The sequence below is a fragment of the Zingiber officinale genome, chromosome 8A, assembly GCF_018446385.1.
Source record: "Zingiber officinale cultivar Zhangliang chromosome 8A, Zo_v1.1, whole genome shotgun sequence".
NCBI lineage: Eukaryota > Viridiplantae > Streptophyta > Magnoliopsida > Zingiberales > Zingiberaceae > Zingiber > Zingiber officinale.
In genome coordinates, this window is record NC_056000.1 from 14,911,629 (window position 1) to 14,928,763 (window position 17,135).

At 40.4% G+C, this 17,135-nt stretch overlaps 1 pseudogene; it reads left to right on the forward strand.

Moving 5' to 3' along the window:
- Window positions 1-2,743: 2,743 nt before the first annotated feature.
- LOC122010548 lies at window positions 2,744-16,918 on the forward strand (annotated as a pseudogene).
- Window positions 16,919-17,135: the final 217 nt, after the last annotated feature.

Sequence of the window (17,135 nt, forward strand, 5' to 3'; positions counted from 1 at the left end):
CGAATCTGACGGTCCTACAGATATCTCTTCATATCAGGCCTAAACAAAAAAAAAGGAAAAAAAAGAAAGAAAGAGAGATTTAGAGTTTTTCAAAACCTCTGGTCCACCACTAGGAGTGCCAAAAATAATAATTGACACCATATTTTCACTCCTTGTAATTTTAGAAATTCATAGAAATTGAAATGGGTGCAATTGGAGCTTTCTAGATCGATCAGTGGGTTTCGGTCAAAACCCACTGATGGACCTAGAGAGCTCCGATTGCACCCATTTCAGTTTCTATGGATTTCTAAAATTGCAAGGAGTGAAATTATGGTGTCCATTATTTATTTTGGCTTTTTATAGATGTTAACAAGTAAAATCAAAGAATCAGCAAAAAAGCCCACATTGGGCCTGATATGGACTCAAATCAGGCCCAACGCGGGCCTGATATGGAATGATATTGGGCCTGATATGATTCCATATCAGGCCCAACGTGGGCTTTTATGTCGATTCTTTGATTTTGTTTGTTAACATCTATAAAAAGCTAAAATAAATAATGGACACCATATTTGGACTTCTTGCAATTTTAGAAATCCATAGGAACTGAAATGGGTGCAATCGGAGCTTTCTAGGTCCATCAGTGGGTTTTGATCGAAACCCACTGATCGACCTAGAAAGCTCCGATTGCACCCATTTCAGTTCCTGTGGATTTCTAAAATTGCAAGGAGTCCAAATATGGTGTCCATTATTTATTTTGGCTTCTTCAAATGTATTAAAATGTGATTAAAGATTGACTAATGTTATTCCTATATTCTGCCGACAGAGGAGAGAGAGAAGTGAGAGAAATATAATGAAGAAAAGAAAAACAATAGAAAAAGTCAAATTATCAGGAGGGTAAAATAGGAAATGCTTTTAAAAAAGTGCGCTTTTTGGTAAATACCAAAGTAGTGTATGCCTTTTGGTAAATTTAGATTTTCAAGTGCGCCCTTTGGTAAATTGCCGTATAATAAATGAATAAAATTAGTGACATGAAAGGATAATTTATAAGAAATGAGATTCAATTATATTATAAGAAAAATAGGGATATAATTTTGTTCATTTTTACAGGGGTGTAGTGGGATTCAAAACTACTAAAATTGACATCCATTATTTGGAATTGGCTATTTGAAAATGATCAATAAATTTATAATCAAATTGAAAAAACTATATAATTAAAAATTATTAATTTTTTTTAAAGGTGAGACTGAAGCCCATCCTAGTCCAGGATGACTCCGTCCCTAATTTTTTAAAATTAATTCTCTCTGTTTAGTTGTCTTCTACTTAAGCAAACAAATTGCTAATCTTCTCCTTCACGAGGTAAACACGGCCTAGCATCCATAGCACATGTGTATATAAAATAATCCATTGAGTACAGCTGCTATTCCTTGGCCCCATGAGCATGTGTTTTTTTCTTACGTCCTTTGCATATATATACATATTTTTTTTGTCAGTTGAAAATTTATGATGGTTGGTTTTCCTCTAAAAGAGAGGACAAAACAATAGATGAAATAATAAATATATATCACATCAATCCGGTACAGGCCGGCTAATTTCTTATATGCAATAAATAACTCAAACGATTATTATCATCACGTTCCATCTTAGAGTCAACACGTTAAATTCATTCTTAGTTTTTAAAAAAATCTTATTGTCAGGATATGAATGAGCTAAGGGGCGAATGATTTCATTCGCTTCTTAAAAATTGGTATTGCAGTGAAAACTTGAAGGAATGATATTTTATAATATTAATATTTAAATTTTATTTTAGATTATCTTCTCAAGATGATTAATCTAAAACTCCATTTCTTACGCTCACAGTTCCACTACCTCATTCTTGAAAATCTTCCGGAAGTTAAAAAGTAGTACACTTGTTCTCACAAGAACACAAAAAGTATAATAAAATAGACAAGCAAAAATAAAAATAAAAATTTTATAATGAGATCTTGCTCAACTTGCTATTTTGTTGCTTTGAAATACCTTTTGTGTAAAATACCGAAAATAGGCGAATATTAATAAGGGAATTTTCTGAAAATTTTGGAAATTTTCTGGGAATTTTTCGGAGCTCGTATGACGAGTTTCACGGGGTCCAATTATGGGTCCCAGGAAAGCCTATTTAGACTATCCCGTTTTAACGAGGAAATGTTTATTTTCTTTAAAACATTTCTTTTCTTTTTCTTTTTCTTTTATTTTTCTTTTCTTCTCTCCCTCGCCGCTTCCCTCAACCCCGCGTGCCCTAAATCCTCTGCGCCGGAAAAACTGCCGAAACCTTCATCTTCCTCCTCGTTGAGCCCGCGCCGCCACCCAAATCCTCCCTGTCGCGTGCCCTAGCGCCGGCGTCACCTCTTCTCTTCTCCTCTGCGCACGCAACGCCGACCCCAGCGCCCTGTCGGTCGAGCCTCTTTCCCGATCCTGCCTCCCTCTCCCCTGCCGACGCCGACGACGCCAGGGAACAGCGAGTCGGTGGCTGAGCGTCTCTCTTTCCCTCTTCCTTTCTTCTTCCCTGTCTCCGCCACTGTGATTGGGACGTACCGCCGCCCCTCTCGGCCGGAAACCACCTCCAAGTCGTGCCCTAGTTCTCCATAGCCGCCACTTGATCATCTTTCCGAGCCCTAGACTCAAGTTGATTTCGTCGGGTTTTTCCTTCACAGCTTGAGGTTGGTTCTGTCATCAGGTAGGTTGAGGTATGGTGAGCACCTTTGTTTCCATTTTCTTCTGATTGTTGGCCATGACACTCATTCGATCTGTATATGGATTTTAGAACCGATTTGTAGTTCTATCTCTGGTTCCAGCAGCAATTTCATTGATCACCCTTTTCGACAATTAGGTCTTCGGCTGTGAGATAACAGGGGAGCAACATATGAAGGTAAGATGTTTATAGAATTGGAGAAGGGGTTGTCAACATGGGATTGAGTTTAATGCTTTGATGAATGTGATGATATTATGTAGGGTGTTGGATTTGGAAATCAACAACTCCATCTTGCTCCGACCGTGATCCTTGGTAGCGAGCACTTCTTCGGTTGTGAATTAACAGAGAGGTCTCCAATTCGGGTGAGCACTTCTTCGTTAAGCCTTAATCTAATGTGATTATAGCATGTTTAATCTAAGGTAGTTGTTGATGGAATTAAATTGGATTGGATAAGTTAGATTGTTCATTCATGCCTTTCTTGGATCAGTTTAGGTTGGTTGATAGTTGACACATTGATTATAGATCTTTAGTTTTGTCTTGTATTCTGTATTTGTAGGATTCGAGTTGGATGTGATCTTCTGGATTTATTGAAGATGGTTGACACGATCTACAGTTAAAGGCGGGTACCTCTTGACTTATCTTTTATGATAATGTCTTTGGATATGCATAGTATTTTATAACTACATGCAATGAACATGTTTGTCGTTGGTATGTCACTGTTTGATATCCTTAGCATGTTAGGTTTGTCACCTGTGATGTATCCGTGCTTATATCTCGTGATTTGTTGCCATGATTATCTTGTTACCATGAGTATCTTTGTTTCTAGAGTGACATACCATGCTTACTGAGGTTAGGACTAGGATTTGGATTGTTGTTTCTGGCCTGTGTATCTAGATTATCTGATACTTAGGTTTTTGTGCCATATCAGATTTGTGTACCTCTATTTGTATATCATATATGATTCGGGTGTTTAGACCCTGATTCTTTGATCTGTGTATATTGTTGGTACATATGCTATGGAAGAGGGATATGATTTGGGTCTAGGTTGTTATACCTTAGAGGACTTGTATACCCTAGATCCGTGGATTTAACTTACTGATACTGTGTTACCCATATTATGTATATATGGATTTTTCTATGCTGATCAGGATATTCCATATTTATTATGTTCAGGATATAGGGTTATTGATATTCTATCTGACCTGTGTACTCTAGATCTTGGTATGTGACCATCGCTTTTACAGTACCCATTTTGTATGTATGGATATGGTTATGTTGATCAGTTTTTGCCATGCTTAGTGTCATGCATCATGATTGCATGCTGTGCGATAGTCGACTCCATTGTTGTTGAGCACATCGCCAGTTACATGGATCTGCACACACCACCACTCATGGGTTAGTGGTCGATTCAGGCAGTGTGTGTTGCAGCAGGGACTTTGTTTGGCTACGTTGGTCCGCTCATGGGTAGTGTGACACAACGTGTTAGCCGGCAGGGATTCCTCCCCGTCATCGTGTACCGGGTGAGAGCATTGAGCTCCCCATTTATGATTTGGGGTCACAGACAGGAGTACTCCGACAGCATCCCGCCACTCATCAGGAGCAGTGACGAGAGAGTGCACGGTTGTCACAGCCCTACCCACCTCGGTCTCGCCATTTGTGTGTGAGATGACCGATCGCGTCAGGGTGCCGGATGCATCATCGACATCATATGCATTGATGCATTTATTTCTTGTGATTGTGTTTCCTGCATTTTTCAGCATTTGGTTGGATGCATCTGTTTGACATGCATACAGGATTTATGACACTCTCGGTTTGATGACCTTTTGTTCTGGATAGGATTTCCTGGTGAGTACAGCTTCCTCAGTTACCTTTCAGTTTTGTATTTTTCCTATATATGATTAGGAAGTTGTATGTCATGTTTATTGTTGTTAGATATATCTTACTAGGCATGTCTATTGGTATTCGCTGAGTTGTTGAACTCACCCCCGTGGACACTATTTTCAGGTACCAGGTTGTTTATGGAGTCGCTTGGAGTATCCTACCTGCCGGTCCCCACGTCATATCAGAAGACTTATCGGTTTCACGTATGTTTTGCTTGTTTTATGTATCAGTTTGTTTAGCTCTGTACTCTGGTTTTATTTTTGGAGAGTTGATGTTGTTATGTGGTGTTTTGTATTTGTTATTGGTTGTGTAAGCCTAGCCGGCTAGCAGTCTTTGTGTTTTGGTTTTGTTCCAGCCGAGTGGGCTGATGATATATATTTAACTGCGTGGTTGTGTCAGCCAGAGGCTGAATTTGATATTAACTGCGTGGTGTTTGTTTTCTTTTTTTGTTATTATTCCAGCCGCATGTGGCTGAGGTATATAGTGCTTGTAGAAAAGTTTCAGATTGTCCGTCGTACAGGGGAGATGCTGCCGAAATTTCTTCGGACAGAGACTCCTCTGGGGCGTGACAATTTAGTGGTATCAGAGCAGGTATACGATACTTGCTATGTGTTTTGGATTTTCGAGATTTATCTGATATCAATTTATTTGGTATCAGAGATCGACTTACGTGTCTTATTTTTCCGGTGTTTCAGATTTTGTGTTTTGGTCTTCTCGATGTGACTTTTCGGGACCTAGCAGCAGCAGGACATCTCCAAGCTATAGAAGGTATGTTGGTATACTGTTATCCTATTATTTAGTTAGTGTATGCATTGTTGACTGTGATAGTTATGACACTTTGTATCTGGTATCTGTCTGATGTTGTAGCCATATTATATGTGATGGGATAGTCACTGATCTTGATCGACCTTAATAGAGATTAAGGAATATAATCTCTCTTGATTTTTCATATTTTACCATTAGTAGTATTAGCTTTAGTTACTACTAATTGGTTATGAGATGGAGGCACATACTAGCCTCTGTTGTTATTAGTGTGTAGTAGATAGTACCTTCATATTCATGTTGACTAGTCAGTAGAATATCGATATACTTTAGTTAGTTTTCGTCGGTAGATGATTATTGTACTCTGGTTAGATCGGTCAATAGAAAACTGATTTACACATATTGACTAGGGTTAGTCGTGGGTTGATTTACCCTAGACGCTTGTAGAGGTTTTATTGGTTCTTGATTAGTTAGTAGATGACCGATTAGTTTTGTTGATCCGATCAGTAGGGGATTGACCTACTTTACTTTTAGATGTTTGAATCTTGGGTTATTCGTGCTTAGTTGGATAACTTGAGCACAACGAGTACCTAGCTTATACTGATGTGGGAAAGGGTTGAACTAGCCATATACTATTGATGATTTGGTCAGTCGATAGAGGATCGATGTATCCTATTCCATGGGTACTGTAATTTTAGACTGTATGTACCTAATTGGATAACTTAAAAGATGACATAGGGTTTATGTGGTAGATTGGATTAAATATGCTGATTTTGCATATCTATGAAGTGTGTATATGATTGATATGAGTGGAAGAAGTTCTATGATGGATAGTTCATTTGTGGATAGTGAGATATTCCCATCTAGATATGGTTATTGTAGATTTCTTGTGGATTATAGCTATTTAGTTAGCTGTACGTGCCTGATTGACATATTTGAGGTATCTTGTTGATTATGTGTGATTTGTGAATGCACCTGGGTTTTAGTATGCCTTATTGGAAGTATATGTTGATTATACTCTTGGCATATGTGTATATTTGTCATGTGAGTGTTGTTTGAGAGGTATTGTTGATTTTACCTACGATGGTATATGCACACGGGTTCGGTATACATTGTTGGAGGTATCACGGTGATTTATACCTATGATGTGAGTATTTTTGGTGTGTACTAAATGGAGGAGTATGTCGATCATACTTATGTTGTGTGTGCACGTGTGCCAGATGTATGATTGGTAGAATCATGATGATTCTACCTATGTTAAATGTAGAATATTAAATGTCTACATTATGATATTGGTTGTTTTACCCTGTCAACTAATTCTCCCATTAGTGGGTGACCGACCCACTAGGAGGATGATAGAGTTGACTATGGAATTGATTTGCTTACTGGGTGGTTATACCCTAGGCTACCCACAGTGATATGTGGTAGAGAGATCTTGTGCTGTCTCTAGCTAGATAGTTAGGTGCTTGGGCACTTATGTATTGTTGTGGTAGAGCGTAGCTCCCACATGTTATGGATCGTTTGTGGTAGAGCGTAGCTCCCACATATTACGGATTGCATGTAGCGGAGCATTGCTCCCATATTTATTGTGGATATATATTCTGGATTATTTGTGGTGGAGTGTTGCTCCCACATATGGAGGATTTCTTGTGGTAGAGCGTTGCTCCCACATATGTGGTATTTCGTGTGATAGAGCATTGCTCTCACACTGGAGGTTCTATTCTTTGGTGATTATATATCGTTGGTGATTAGATCTATTTATTGTTGAGGATCTCATGGTTAGGAATGTCTGTGATACGGACATTTTGTGTCTTGGTTTTACCATTAGTGCTTGTGGTGCCCTAGGTGTTATCATAGACTCGATGATATGGGTATTCCTAGGATGTTTAGATTGGTTTCCATTGTCTTTGTTGACGATGTGGTGATCTATTTCGGATCCGAGGTGAGTCACGTGCACCACCTTTGCATAGATCTAGAGATGTTTCGACGAGAACATTTATATGCGAAGATCAGTAGTGCGTGTTTTGGTTGTCTGTTGTGATGATGTTTGGGACACATGGTCACTGGTAGGAGTATACCGTGGTTCCACAGGAGATCGAGGTTGTTACTGTGGGAGTAGACGGAGTCTATAGAAGAGGCTCGCAACTTTCTTTGTTTGACTGATATTTCCGGAGATGAGTTGAGGATTTCTCACGGATTGTTATGCTATTGACACACTTGACCAGGAAAAGCGTGAAGTTTACGTGGTTCGAGGACTACAATACCAGCTTCTAGGAGCTAAAGCGGAGACCAGTGTCGGCTCCGATTTTTGGTTTTTCCTTTTGGAGAGGACGGATTCGTGCTTTATACCGACGCATCTCTACAGGATTTGGCGCTGTTCTGATGCAGCACGACACGGTAGTCTTCTATGTTTTCGACAGTTGTAGGAGCATGAGTAGAACTACCAGTATATGACTTGTGGCTGACCGTCATTATTTTTGCCTTGAAGATTTGGCGATATTATTTATATGGTATTACATTTGAGATTCTCACTGACCATAAGAGTCTCAAATATCTGTTTTATTTAGAAGGAACCTAATCTCCGACAGAGGAGATGGATGGAGTTCCTGAAGGATTTTGATTGTACCATTAGCTATCACCTAGAGAAAGCTAATGTGGTTGTCGACGCACTTAGCTGGAAGTCTAGAGTGACTTTGGCTTGCCACCGAGTTGTGGTCACAGACTGGTTACCATGATTTCTTAGTCGTCGATCAGGACGAGGATCCGAGAGCCCTATGCTGTATTTGCGGGTTATTTGCAGCCAGATAGCTTCCGGGTAGCAGACCGAGTTTATACGAGACGAGGAGGGTATTATATACTTCCGAGGTAGATTATGCGTACTTCAGTCTCATCCGGTCTTATAGGAGTTACTTCCGGAGGCTCATCGCTCATGATTTGCTGTCCACCCAGGCGGTACTCGTGTGTACCAAGATTTGAGGTGTGTTTATTGGTGGAACGACATGAAGGAAGACATCGCGAATTTTGTAGCTAGATGTTTTGTCGGTCAGCAAGTGAAGGCCGAGCATCAGAGATCTGCCGGCTTACTTCAGCAGATTTCTATTCCTGAGTGGAAATGAGAATAGATTATTATGGACTTTGTGGTGAGTTTGCCGAGGACAGGACGAGGCCATAATGCGATTTGGGTAATCGTTGATTGATTAATCAAATTCGCGCACTTCTTAATGATCCGGAAAACTGATTCCTTGGATCGATTGACAAATCTGTATTGCCGAGAGGTCATCAGATTTCATGGTGTTCCTTTGAGTATTATTTCGGATAGAGACCCCGTTTCACGTTGTGATTGTGACAGAGTCTGCAGCAGGCCTTGGGCACGCAGCTCTGTTTTAGTACAACTTTCCATCCGCAGATAGATGGACAGTTAGAGCGGACTATTCAGACTCTAGAGGACTTGTTGAGGTCTTGTATATTGGATTTTGGAGGTAGTTGGGAGGACCATTTGCCATGGGTAGAGTTCGTCTACAACAACGGTTTGCATTCGGCTATCCAAATGCCACCGTTTGAAGCGTTGTATGGTAGGCCTTGTCGGACACCCATCCTTTAGGATGAGGTTGGGGAGGCCCAGTTATTGGGACTTCATCGAGCTCAGCGTGAGGCAGAGTTGATCCGTGCTACTAGACCGGACAGAGCGTCATTCGGAACAAGACTATCCGGCTGGTTAAAGTCGGATGACAGCATCATTCAGACGAGGAGGCTACTTGGGAGCTCGAGGATACGATCCGAGCTCGATATCCCCATCTTTTCACTTGAGGATTGTGATTTATTTACCGTTCAGCATTTATACTCTATATCTGTTGTTTGTATTTGCTGATGGTAGATAACGAAATTTGGGGACCAAATTTTTATTAGTGGGGGAGAATGTAAAATACCGAAAATAGGCGAATATTAATAAGGGAATTTTCTGAAAATTTTGGAAATTTTCTGGGAATTTTTCGGAGCTCGTATGACGAGTTTCACGGGGTCCAATTATGGGTCCCAGGAAAGCCTATTTAGACTATCCCGTTTTAACGAGGAAATGTTTATTTTCTTTAAAACATTTCTTTTCTTTTTCTTTTTCTTTTATTTTTCTTTTCTTCTCTCCCTCGTCGTTTCCCTCAACCCCGCGTGCCCTAAATCCTCTGCGCCGGAAAAACTGCCGAAACCTTCATCTTCCTCCTCGTTGAGCCCGCGCCGCCACCCAAATCCTCCCTGTCGCGTGCCCTAGCGCCGGCGTCACCTCTTCTCTTCTCCTCTGCGCACGCAACGCCGACCCCAGCGCCCTGTCGGTCGAGCCTCTTTCCCGATCCTGCCTCCCTCTCCCCTGCCGACGTCGACGACGCCAGGGAACAGCGAGTCGGTGGCTGAGCGTCTCTCTTTCCCTCTTCCTTTCTTCTTCCCTGTCTCCGCCACTGTGATTGGGACGTACCGCCGCCCCTCTCGGCCGGAAACCACCTCCAAGTCGTGCCCTAGTTCTCCATAGCCGCCACTTGATCATCTTTCCGAGCCCTAGACTCAAGTTGATTTCGTCGGGTTTTTCCTTCACAGCTTGAGGTTGGTTCTGTCATCAGGTAGGTTGAGGTATGGTGAGCACCTTTGTTTCCATTTTCTTCTGATTGTTGGCCATGACACTCATTCGATCTGTATATGAATTTTAGAACCGATTTGTAGTTCTATCTCTGGTTCCAGCAGCAATTTCATTGATCACCCTTTTCGACAATTAGGTCTTCGGCTGTGAGATAACAGGGGAGCAACATATGAAGGTAAGATGTTTATAGAATTGGAGAAGGGGTTGTCAACATGGGATTGAGTTTAATGCTTTGATGAATGTGATGATATTATGTAGGGTGTTGGATTTGGAAATCAACAACTCCATCTTGCTCCGACCGTGATCCTTGGTAGCGAGCACTTCTTCGGTTGTGAATTAACAGAGAGGTCTCCAATTCGGGTGAGCACTTCTTCGTTAAGCCTTAATCTAATGTGATTATAGCATGTTTAATCTAAGGTAGTTGTTGATGGAATTAAATTGGATTGGATAAGTTAGATTGTTCATTCATGCCTTTCTTGGATCAGTTTAGGTTGGTTGATAGTTGACACATTGATTATAGATCTTTAGTTTTGTCTTGTATTCTGTATTTGTAGGATTCGAGTTGGATGTGATCTTCTGGATTTATTGAAGATGGTTGACACGATCTACAGTTAAAGGCGGGTACCTCTTGACTTATCTTTTATGATAATGTCTTTGGATATGCATAGTATTTTATAACTACATGCAATGAACATGTTTGTCGTTGGTATGTCACTGTTTGATATCCTTAGCATGTTAGGTTTGTCACCTGTGATGTATCCGTGCTTATATCTCGTGATTTGTTGCCATGATTATCTTGTTACCATGAGTATCTTTGTTTCTAGAGTGACATACCATGCTTACTGAGGTTAGGACTAGGATTTGGATTGTTGTTTCTGGCCTGTGTATCTAGATTATCTGATACTTAGGTTTTTGTGCCATATCAGATTTGTGTACCTCTATTTGTATATCATATATGATTCGGGTGTTTAGACCCTGATTCTTTGATCTGTGTATATTGTTGGTACATATGCTATGGAAGAGGGATATGATTTGGGTCTAGGTTGTTATACCTTAGAGGACTTGTATACCCTAGATCCGTGGATTTAACTTACTGATACTGTGTTACCCATATTATGTATATATGGATTTTTCTATGCTGATCAGGATATTCCATATTTATTATGTTCAGGATATAGGGTTATTGATATTCTATCTGACCTGTGTACTCTAGATCTTGGTATGTGACCATCGTTTTTACAGTACCCATTTTGTATGTATGGATATGGTTATGTTGATCAGTTTTTGCCATGCTTAGTGTCATGCATCATGATTGCATGCTGTGCGATAGTCGACTCCATTGTTGTTGAGCACATCGCCAGTTACATGGATCTGCACACACCACCACTCATGGGTTAGTGGTCGATTCAGGCAGTGTGTGTTGCAGCAGGGACTTTGTTTGGCTACGTTGGTCCGCTCATGGGTAGTGTGACACAACGTGTTAGCCGGCAGGGATTCCTCCCCGTCATCGTGTACCGGGAGTTGAGAGCATTGAGCTCCCCCATTTATGATTTGGGGTCACAGGACAGGAGTACTCCGACAGCATCCCGTCCACTCGGTCACTCATCAGGAGCAGTGACGACAGAGTGCACGGTTGTCACAGCCCTACCCACTCGGTCTCGCCATTTGTGTGTGAGATGACTGACTGGCGTCAGGGGTGACCAGGACGCATCATATGCATTGATGCATTTATTTCTTGTGATTGTGTTTGCTGCATTTATTTGTTGCATTTGGTTGGATGCATATGTTTGACATGCATACAGGATTTAGGGCACTTTCGGTTTGACGACCCTTTTGTTTGGATAGGAGTTCCTGGTGAGTACAGCTTCCTTAGTTACCTTTCAGTTTTGCATCTTTCCTAGATATATGATTAGGAAGCTGTATTCCATGTTTATTGCTGTTAGATATATCTTACTAGGCATGTCTATTGGTATTCGCTGAGTTGTTGAACTCACCCCCGTGGACTCTATACTTTTCAGGTACCAGGTTATTTATGGTGTCGCTTGGAGCATCCTGTCTGCTGGTCCCCACGTCACATCAGAGGACTTATCGGTTTCACGTATGTTTTGCTTGTTTTTATGTATCAGTTTGTTTAGCTCGGTACTCTGGTTTTATTTTTGGAGAGTTGATGTTGTTATGTGGTGTTTTGTATTTGTTATTGGTTGTGTAAGCCTAGCCGGCTAGCAGTCTTTGTGTTTTGGTTTTGTTCCAGCCGAGTGGGCTGATGATATATATTTAACTGCGTGGTTGTGTCAGCCAGAGGCTGAATTTGATATTAACTGCGTGGTGTTTGTTTTCTTTTTTTGTTATTATTCCAGCCGCATGTGGCTGAGGTATATAGTGCTTGTAGAAAAGTTTCAGATTGTCCGTCGTACAGGGGAGATGCTGCCGAAATTTCTTCGGACAGAGACTCCTCTGGGGCGTGACATTTTGATCGGTTAGAAATGTAGCCGCACTTCGCTTCTAACTTTTAAAAAATCGACCTCTTCAAAACATCATGAAAGCCCCTTTTCTAGGATTTCTCTCGGGCTAGAAAATACCTTCCAATCAATTGACATTATCTTTAATCGATTGCCACATAAAATCCAACCATTCAAATTTACAGAACAATTTTTTTTCGCTTGACAAATTGATTGGTGAGTCATAGCAATCAATTAATAACTTTCCAATCGATTGAGTGAATCAATTCCGAAGCCTTCTATTTTCGCAAGAAAACACTCCTAATCAATCACCTCAATCGATTCAGCACCTTTTCGTTTCCTCTCGAAAATCATCTAATCGATTGTCCTAATTGATTGGTGATGCCAGAATTGATTACCCTAATTGATTTTGGCTCTTTCTGTTTTCTCGCGATGACATCTTCAATTGATTACTTTAATCGATTGACTCATGTTGAATTAATTGTCCTAATCGATGTAGTACACTTATGTGCTTTGTGAAAACAACTCTTAATCAATTACACAAATCGATTGTTTTAGGTCAATCAATCACACTAATCGATTGCCCAACCCTAGACTCTGAACTTGAGTTTAGGGTTTCTTTGCCCAACCTTCAAGTTATCCATGACTCGTCGGGATTTTCTATTGTCTAGCATTAGGTTAATCTTGACTTGATAGGGCTTCTTTACCAAGTGTCTGGTCAACCTTTGACCCACTTGGACTTTTCATTTTATGCCAAGTGTCCGGTCCTCCATGACCCACTTGGACTTACCGTCTCGTGCTAAGATTTTGGTTCTCCATAACCCACTTGGACTTTTTCCTTGCCTAACCTCACTAGGATTTCCATTGCCTAGTTTTCAACTAGGTCTTCCACTGGCTAGCCCCACTAAAACTTCCATTGCCTAGTTCACAACTAGGTCTTCCACTGCCTAGTTCCGCTAGAATTTTCATTCGCTAGTTCCCAACTAAGTCTTCCACTACCTAGTACCACTAGAACTTTCATTGCCTAGTTCCCAACTAGGTTTTCCAATGCCTAGCCTTGCTAGGATTTCCATTGCCTAGTTCTCAACTAGGTCTTCCACTGTCTAGCTCCGCTAGGATTTTCATTGTCTAATCCTCAACTAGGTCTTCCACTGTCTATCTCCGCTAGGACTTTCCATTGTCTTGCCTAACCTCTAGTTAGGACTTTCATAATCAAGTATTTGGTCTTCCCTTGACCTATGTGTTTTCTCTCTCACATATTGTCAAATATCGAAACTCAAGTTCGAACAAACCCGAACTTAGTCAAACTAGTCAATCTTGATCCGAGAACTATTGCACTAGCACTTATATCTCAAAATACCAATAAAATAATAACCATTTTTTTAACACTACATTGAGGTTGTCATCAACTTAAATTTTGTGATTGCTCAATTAGGTATTCTACTGCCTAGCTCTGCTAGGACTTCTTGTTACCTTGCCTAACCTCGAGTTAGAACTTTCCCAGTCAAGTATTTGGTCCTCCCTTGACTTACTTGACTCTTTTCTCATATATTATCAAACATTGCAACACAAGCTCAAAGCAACTCGACCTTAGTTAAACTAGTCAATCTTGACCTGAGTACGATTACACCAGCACTTATATCTCAAAATACTAATAAAATATTCTTCATTTTTTTAATTTTACATCAACGTTATCATCAACTTAAATTTTGTGATTGTTATTATGATTTTGGTGATAAAATTTAAAATTATTTTATTATAGTCATGAAATTATTTTTGGACTATATCTAAAAGTTTTCATATTAATGAAGATATCTTTCATCTTATAAACCCATGATCTTTTTTATGTATTTCTAATATGAAATTTTGATTGTATTCTCAATAATCCTCCCTTCAAATTAAGGACCACCATTATTCTCATGGTTCAGGTCTCCCCTCAAGTATGTGATCATTCTTGACCTATTCTAGATCTCCCCTCAAGCATCCAGTCACTATTGATCTGCCCTAGGTCTCCCCTCAAACATTCGGTCAATCGATATCACTCCTCTCCTCTAAGATTTTTTTTACCTCCAAAGGTTCCTAAGATTTTTGCCAAGCATTCGATCACCCTTGACTTGCTAAGACTTTTTACCACCTACGATTTACACCCTAGGATTTTCGCCAAACATCCTGTTACCTTTGATCTACTTAGACTTTTCAATTATAGTTCACTCATCTGGGAGCCTCCACCTCTTTTGTTCAAGGTCACAATTTCACCCATATGGCTTGATCTATATCATAACTTTGATACCACTTGTTAATGCAGGATCGTAGTGCATGTGAGAAGAGGAGGGGTGAATCACGTGGTTTTAAAATCTCTATTTTTTGGTTTTACAAAAATGAGTACGCAGTGCAAATGATAGAAACTAAAATAAAAGTAAATAAGAACTCGATCAATTACTTGATTCAGAGCCTTCGACGACTCTTACTCCAAGACTCACGATCCCTCAGACCGTTTCGATGGATAATCCACTATAATTCTCTTTTGGAACCGTCGGAAGAGGGAAACGAGTACACTAGAAAAATTATGATAAGTATAACAAACTACACTTCCTTTTATGCAGTAATTAAGTACAGGATTAAACTTTTATTACCCAACACTTTTGAAGATTATAGGATTGAGCTTGATGTTAGATAGCTTCTCAGTAGTAGTTGGACGTAGCAGCATCATAGCGCAGCAGGAGGATGAATTTGGAGCAGCCAAAAACTCGAAGGGTCGTGTATTAAACTTATAAGTGAGTTGTTTTGAGAGCTTGGCAGAACCCACTACAAGAAAATACTCGTTCAACAACACTCAAACGACAACGATTTTCTATCAAATTGTTGTTTTTTTACCTTTTAACAACGGTTTTAATAAAAACTGATGTCTTTTAGTAGTTATTTTGGCCTACGACAACATTTTTTAAAAATCGTTATCTATTTATATTTTTTGGGGCTATGACAATGTTTTTAAAGGCTATGACAACAGTTTTTGAAAACTATTGTCTATGTGTGCTTTTTTAGGGATTACGACAATAGTTTTTGAAAATCCTTGTCTATTAAGTGTTGTTGAATACCATTATTTTTTTTCCTTCGTTGTTTTTTCCCCTTCGCCATATTTTGCCGCCGTGTTTTTTCTTTCCCTCTCCCCAAAATTTTTTGCCACCGCATTCTCCTCCTTTACCTTCTCCAACTTACAGTCTCTTCACCTACTTTGCATTTTTCTTTCTTGATCTCTTCACACTAGCGACCCCATCTATGTCGGCGAAGCCCTCCTCGCCTTCTCTTCTGATCCTCTTTGCTTTCGCCTCCGCATCCCATCGATCGATCGCTCCTCCTCTCCTACGCCATAGAACCCTAATCTCAAGGTAAAGTTTATGATTTCTCATGATTTATGTGATTTGTGTGTGTGTGTATTTTTTTTTAACTTTTCTGGACGGATCTGATCGTCTTTGCCGCAGATCTCGCCATGAAGAGGGAGAAATCGAAGACTGACGCTTCCAAGAAAACTGATACCAAGTGAGATTCTGTTTCACCTTTTAATATTCTTAGCAGATCGATCGGTGTTGAAAAAGTTTGATTTTGGGGGGATTGGACGCTTGTTTTCTTCTCTCTAAAGGCTTTTGGTGAAGAAGGGATCGGAACGGGCGGCGAAGAAGCCAAGGAAGTCCAAAGCTGGCAAATTAAAGATCCCAAGCCCAAGAGGCCTCAGAGTGCCTTCTTCGTCTTCATGTGAGATCCTCTCTTATCGGCTCATCGATTTGCTTTACCCTTGTTTGTACGTCGTTGCTTACTCGATTAGCTCGACAGGGAAGAATTTCGGAAGACGTTCAAGGAAAAGAACCCTAATAATAAGTCGGTCGCAACGATTAGTTTTCCTCTTCCTTTCCCCTATAGATCTTTCTACTCCATAACTGATTTTTTTTTCTCTTCGATTTTTTACCACCATAATAAACGCATCAATTTGATCCGAACAGGTTGCTAGCTGGAGGAGACAAGTGGAAATCTTTAACGGAAGAAGTAAGTAATCAATTGCAACACATGATTTGCTAATTCAATCGAACAACCTTTAACAAACTCTCCTTTGCAGGAGAAAGCTCCATACGTAGCCAAGGCAACAAAGCTCAAAGCCGATTACACCAAAACCATGGCTGCCTACAACAAAGGCCAGGTACTGATCACAAACTCACCACTTTTTGTGGAACAACTCCAATATCAAATCACTTAATCATTCACCTTTATCTGGTTCATAGTCTGGTGGAGGAGGAGGAAGTCGTGTTGCTGCCACAGATGAAGAAGAAGAAGAAGGTGAGGAATCCGACAAGTCAAAATTCGAGGTGAATGATGACGATGAGGATGATGAAGAAGAAGAGGTCTGAAATCTAATAATAATAAAAAAGAAGCTATTTTCCACATTATGTCTCTATAAATAAAACATTGTTGAACGATGAACAGGATGAAGAAGATGATTGATCCGGTGGTAAGGCCGATGGGCCCTCATGAGGGAAAGGTCAACGACACGTGGAGGTCAACAGTCAAAGGGGGGTCAACCCCATGGGCTCGACGAGCGGGCGGGACATGCCGATCACTAGGCAATGACCTTCATCCGAGAGAACAACCATCTGGCCGAGAGTCCAGATTTCCAATGAAGAAGATCATATGGCCGAGCGGATAGTCCGCTCGGCCGCGG